Source organism: Mus caroli, chromosome 2, assembly GCF_900094665.2.
Source record: "Mus caroli chromosome 2, CAROLI_EIJ_v1.1, whole genome shotgun sequence".
Lineage (NCBI taxonomy): Eukaryota > Metazoa > Chordata > Mammalia > Rodentia > Muridae > Mus > Mus caroli.
Window position 1 is genome coordinate 45846965 of NC_034571.1, and position 6410 is coordinate 45853374.

The 6410-nt window shown below is 39.3% G+C and overlaps 1 long non-coding RNA gene across 1 annotated transcript in view; it reads left to right on the forward strand.

The window, feature by feature from the left end:
* LOC110308852 overlaps positions 1 to 6166 on the forward strand; it is a 15573-nt gene extending 9407 nt beyond the window's left edge. The window contains exons 2-3 of the long non-coding RNA XR_002379615.1: positions 5242 to 5358; positions 6024 to 6166. This is a non-coding gene — a long non-coding RNA (uncharacterized LOC110308852). The remainder of the gene's footprint in view (positions 1 to 5241; positions 5359 to 6023) is intronic.
* Positions 6167 to 6410: the final 244 nt, after the last annotated feature.

Sequence of the window (6410 nt, forward strand, 5' to 3'; positions counted from 1 at the left end):
ATCCTGGTCTAGCTTTTCAGGTGTGTTGGGGTGCCCAGGACTGGGTGAGTTGGGAGTGCTGCGTTCTGATGATGGTGAGTGGTCTTGGTTTCTGTTAGTAAGATTCTTATGTTTGCTTTTTGCCATGTGTCAATCTCTGGAGTTAGTTGTTATAGTTGTCCCTGGTTAGAGCTTGTTCCTCCCGTGATTCTGTTAGCCTCTATCAGTAGACCTGGGAGACTAGCTCTCTCCTGAGTTTCAGTGGTCAGAGCACTCTCTGCAGGAAAGCTCTCCTCTTACAGGGTAGGTGCACAGATATCTGGCGTTTGGACCTGCCTCCTGGCAGAAGATGAAGGCTCGAAACAGGGCCTGTCCCAGAAGCTGTGTTGCTTCTATAGTCCACACTCTCACCTGTGCAGGCTAGTCTCAGAGGGATCTGGGAACCAAGATGGCTTCCCCAGGTGCTCCGCCAAATCAGACACCTCTACTCTGTCATGGAATGTGCCCGGATGCCTGGAGCCTGAAACAAGGTCTGCCTCAGAAGCTGTCCTCTAGGGACCTTGGGGGTGTATGCCAACTCTGCGCCCAAGGTGACCAGGTGCTGGCGCCGACCGGAAGAGTCCTGTGACCCTGGTCAGACCGGGTTTTCTGCTTCCTTAATGCTGTCTCAGGTCCTGCTTGATTGGAATTGAACAGAAGTTGTGTTCCACTCACCAGTGGTCCTAAGTCTCGTGGAGAGTCCTCTAGGGATCTTGGGGGTGTCCGCCGACTGCGCCTAAGGTGACCCGGTGCTGGTGCTGACCAGAATGGATTTGTGCAAGGAATGTATTCTTATGTTATTATAATAAAACATAATTAGTATTGTTACATTATAACAATATAAACATAAAGAAGATAAAAGTAAAGCGGAGAAACATAGTAATTCATTAAAAATGGTACAGATTGCTACTGGTGCTGCCTTCATGGCATCCCTTCTTATTCAGACATTGTTATCTGCTCTAGCTTAACCCCCCTTCTTTTCTGCTTATTCCTCCTGATTATTTAGGGGACATCATTCCTGCACATTTTTCTCTTTCAGAAATGTTCCTTGAACCCTATTAATATTCACATTGTCTTGAAATTATAAGATATTACTATATGTTTATTCAAATGTGAATCTAAGTAAAATAGCTAAAAGAATTGCTGGAGTACAAAATGTAAATGCCTCATTCTTATATAATAATTAATCAGACAAATACACGCTTTCCCTAACTGCTTTCATTTCATGTTACAATATCAAAATTAATGAACAATTCAACTAATTTATCTCAGTTGGAGCCGAAAGATCACGATACCTAGTTCTGACAAGAAATACTTTAATTTCTTTTAATAGGAGCTGAAAACATAGGAAAGGGGCCAGTGATTTCTGCTTCTCTTCTAGTGTCTTCTGTCTTAGCCCCAGAGTGAAATATACCCATCTTAGATACGAGTCTGGCACTCAGGTGACCTCACAGGGGCTGAAAAAGGAGTAGAATTATCCAGAGAGACAAGAAATAAACATGAGGCCATTGCAGAGATTTATGTTATATTTGAGCTGGGTGGTAATGGCATACTTAGTATATATATGCCTTTGCAGCTGCTTTAGAGGAATGCTATATATTTATCTCTTGGCTCTAAAAGGGAACAAAGAAATATAAATATCAAATACCTGGCAAACACCCAGGTAGTATATACCATGTCTGTGAAGAAAATTAGAGCACAGCCACCCCCAATGTGGCAAGGATAAGACCAGTCAACTCAACAGTGATACTTCAGCTTCAGAAAGATGGGCAACAGCAACAGATAAGAAAGGTTGGCTTGGACCATGTTGAGCATCATAGTTGGGCTATTGTTATCATTGGATTGATTGATGAGATCATAACTTTGGTTTTACAGAGAATTTCATGAAGAGTCTTGCTGTAAAGAACTGAGGATCAGGCTCCTCTGACAACAAATCTCAAAAAAAAGTGTTTACCTTCCCCTATTCCCTTTCTGCTTGTGGAAGAAGATGAACCATAGACTACTCATCTACCTACTCAGGGTTGTGGTAATCCCTCTACCCTGCCAGTGGTAACCAAAGGAAAGATTGACTTGGCTCTTCTCAGCATCTGCCATTGGAACACCCCCCCCCTTTAAAAATACAAATTTTACAATAGGAGATTTAAAAGACAACATACATAGAAAATGGAGCAAAACAATGTAAGCTTATTTGTAACCACTCAGTAATTGGTATTGGGAACTGCAATTGTGTCTTGGTCTTGGCCATTCCCATTGCTACTTAAATACAAAGGAACCTGGAAGCTTGTGGGTCCTCTGAGTCCTTGGATCCAGTATTACATCATCAAAGAGTGCAGATCATTTGCAATCACTGATGTGTTGAAATCTACACATTGCTGTCTAGTTTGGAAGATTTTCCTATAAGCTTGATTGTGTGTGAATTTGAAAATGAGCTTGAAAATATGAATTAGATCATATGAGATATACAACTCTCTTTGGGTATCCAGGTAAATCATCACAAAAGCATCCATTCTGGATCACAAGCAGTAGATCTACATTTGGGGGAAGGTACTTTACTTCTTACAAGGCCATGGGCCATTTGTAAGCCAGTGATGTTTTTTGACTCTAAGCAGCACCTGGCTGCTCTACTTCTCATAGGCTAAGAGGTTGCTTCCTCACCTGTCTAGGGTATAACCCTTCCAATCAGCTGCTCTGTTCTGGAGTATGGAGACCGCTGGGCACCTCAAGGTTCAACTGCTCTAAAACCACGAGCTAAGCTGATCCTAAGCAGAAAAAAATCTGCATGTTCCTGGCATGGAAAATAAGACCTGTTTGTTTTTAACATTTGTTTTCTGCCTCCAGAGGAGAAATGGGATGAACACAAATAATTTGTGCAATACGAATTGTTTCTGTATACCTAGGTTTAAAGATCTGATTTTAAATTATAAGATAACCTTAGTCCTTGTGACATTAAAAAAAAAAAAAAAAGAAAGAGAAGGGTACCTATGTTGGCTTGAAAAGCCTTTATGGCTATTGTTTCCAAAGGATCTGTTTTCTTGTTCAGTGTTGTGCAGATTATTGTTGTTGAAGAGAAAGAAGATAACTCCTGTAAGGTGTACATGTCAGAGAAATGGTGTGCTGGAGAGATGAGTGAGAGTGTGCCTTGTGGAGGCAAAAGTGTGGATTGTGAGAGAAAACTTGACAAATGCAGTCTGATTCCAGATCCATTCCAGGCTCTCAGGATAGGAGTACTTCAAGGCCTCCTGCTGTGGATCCACAGGGATTTGTTGTCAGTGCCTCAGTGGCGCCAACTGTGTTGGAAAAGTCACCTTCTCTGTCTAGACTAGACTCTTAATAACTGCCATTCTTTGCCTTCTGTTGTCCCTTCTCTGTCTAGCAGCCAAGAAGGAGCTTTTAAAAGTCTAGATCAGATATGAGTCTCTCCTGCTGGAAAGCATCCAGTGCCTTCCATCTCAGGTGAAATAAAACACAGGCTCTTTGCACTGCCGGTCAGGGCTTTGTGCGATCTGCCCTCTGCCTAACTAGGTAGAAAAGTTCAGTCATTCAGTGGTGTGTGTTGCTTGGGCAGAGCATTTTTTTTTTCAGTAGAGTATTTTTCATCATCAAACATGATAGGGAAATTTATATGTGTGTACTTAGTAATTTCCAAAGATAATATTAACTGGAATGTTACTTGACATTTTATTGGAACATTTATTGAATTATATTTTCCTACTTATCCCTGAATACATTCAACTGTAAAGATTGAGGTTGTAAAATCATACTTTGGTTCCATTATTCTATGTCCCAGACACTCAAGTACTTCCTTAGGAGGCAGTTCTATTCATTACATTTGAATAACTTCTACAATAGCTCCTAAACAAGATATATACTAAAGTGAAGGGCACTTTGGCCTAAGGGTTATTTTGAACTGAAGACAATTGAAAAACAGCAGATACAGGAAGAATTCTTTGGCCTTCACTTATCCATCTAAACATTAGGTATAAATTTTCTTTGGAGAAAGACTCTTTCCTGATCTTCCATAAGAGAGAAAGGGATGTCTTGTTACTATGATGGAAAAAGATGTCATTATCAGGAGGGGTGTGCATACATTGACTTTACTGAGAGAATCTGTCTTTCAGGGACTAGATTGCCCACATAGTTTTAGCCACATTAGCACAGTGTTTAATTGATCATATTTGAAGATCCAGTTTTCTTTCCTTTGTTAGAAGGATCATACCATGATGAATCTAATCACTCTTCCAATTTCACTTCTTAATTGTCAAAAATATTAATAAAATAGGTGCATTTTCTTTTATTTAGTGTATTGTTAATTAAATTAGCACTCTTAAATTTTTTGAAATTAAGACAGTAGAGAAAAAATGTTCTTTCTTAACAAATGCATTTCTTATCTTAATGAGATTTCAAAGGACACCCAAAAAATCGTATTCTAGAAGACAGACTAAACCATAGATGGAGTAAACCAAATTGTGTAAACAACCAAACAGAACCTAACCTTTTACTTGCACCAAGTGCACACTTTGAGAGGTTTTCGTAGTGACAGGGAGAGTTTCTGGTGAACTTGTTAATCCTTTATTTTCCTCTGTAAGGGGCAAAGATCAAGTCCATGATGTTCATCTTCCATGGCCTAAACTCAAGAGGTTCAAGGAGGCAATGGAAAATTATATGGTAAAGTGCAACTATCTAGGAGGATAAACTTCATTTGAAAACAAGTTCGGTGGAATGAACAATTTGACTCCAGCAACCACATTGTCTCTGAAATAAGTAGAGAAATGGTCTCAAAACATGGATGGATAACATAAGCAAAAGTAATGAGAGGAACAGGGATACAATGTGAGTACTGCAGTGCTTTTTAAAGCTAGGGTTAAGTGAGTTTAGGAGCTTATAAAGAAGAGAAGCTTAAAGTTTGAAAGACAGAGTTCAGTGAATAAATCAAGTGTGATTTTAAACTCTTAAACTTTAAGTCATTGCAAGAGTTTAAGGCATTTGGAGAGATGGTGTGCTAAGGTTTGCTTTACATATAGAATGTGGATAAAGTAAGAGACTAGCTGTGACAACAGAGAAGAGTAGCTTCCATTTAGGAAAACATTGAATCCATGGATTTGGCTGTGTATGAAATGTATGAGTTTTTCTTGACCTTCCTGGGAAAGTGGTCCCTACTGGTGGAAGATTGGTGGAAGATTGCACAGTCTCTGATTGAACCCTGTGGTATTTCTGGACTCTTAGGTTCTAATGGCCATGCCGAAATGAATATCTTCAACCCAGGATAGCAGGTGCAATATCTTCAGAAACTGGGACCTGCAGATGAACTACAAATGAACTTTAGAAGAGAAATGCTGAGTTGTAAGTATGCACCATATTGGAGAGCTCTGATGTTATGACATCACAGGGTACTAATAAAAACTGAGCATCTTATTAGCCTACCAACTTTGTTCTTAGGTTTTATAAACTGGTTAAAGAAAATGCAGAAGGAAGAGTAGAGGACTTCCTTATGAATGTGCTAAAATGAGAATAAGGAAAAAGATCAGACATGGGAGAAGAATCCAAGACTAAGGAGGGCATGTCTGTGGAACCCACGGAGTAGAATTATCTCATTGTGTAAATGTCCATCATCTAAAGTATAATGCAAAGATAAAATTACAATGCATGTAGATTTTCATTTATTGCAGACCACTGGTAGGAATATGAGTAGCTCTAATCACTATAATGGCCTTGCCTTCTACTTATTTTCTGCACTTTGGAAAGAACATCTAATGGAATAATTTTTGTTAACATTATTTTAAAAAATTATTCCTACTGCTTAGAAAAACTTTAATGAAGCATGAAAGTCAAATTATTCAAAATAAAGAGTCACAGATTGGGACCTGCTGGTCTTTCTACAGGCTTTTGGTTAGAATAACAGACTATGAAGTATAACATCACCACACTAAATAGTCTTAGGTTTGCACTTCATAGAACCTTCCTTTAGCTCTCATTTACAAGAAGTCTCCATATTGATTTCTTCTTAGGGTTCCTTTGAGACATCATCATCTACAGGCATGCAGTTCACTTGAGGACAATCAATAATCTATTCTGATCCTGATCAAATCACCTGATGTCTGTGTGATCGTGTATCCTCCCACGCTAGAAGCAATCAGGCAGAGAATTATGAGGGCATTGAAAGATTAGCCTCATCAGTTACCTGCTGTGGCCATCGGCTTTCTGGATATTCATGAGGAAGAAAGAGCCTGCTGATTGCCATTTAAATTACATGAAGATATATTTGTCTTTTAGAACTTCAAAGCATTTAAAGGTGGTGTAAAGCCAAAACACATTGAAGAAGGCAAAGAGATGATTTATCAAATATTCTCCAAGAGACCAACGTATACACAAGCTGCACTGTGGAGCAGATAAGG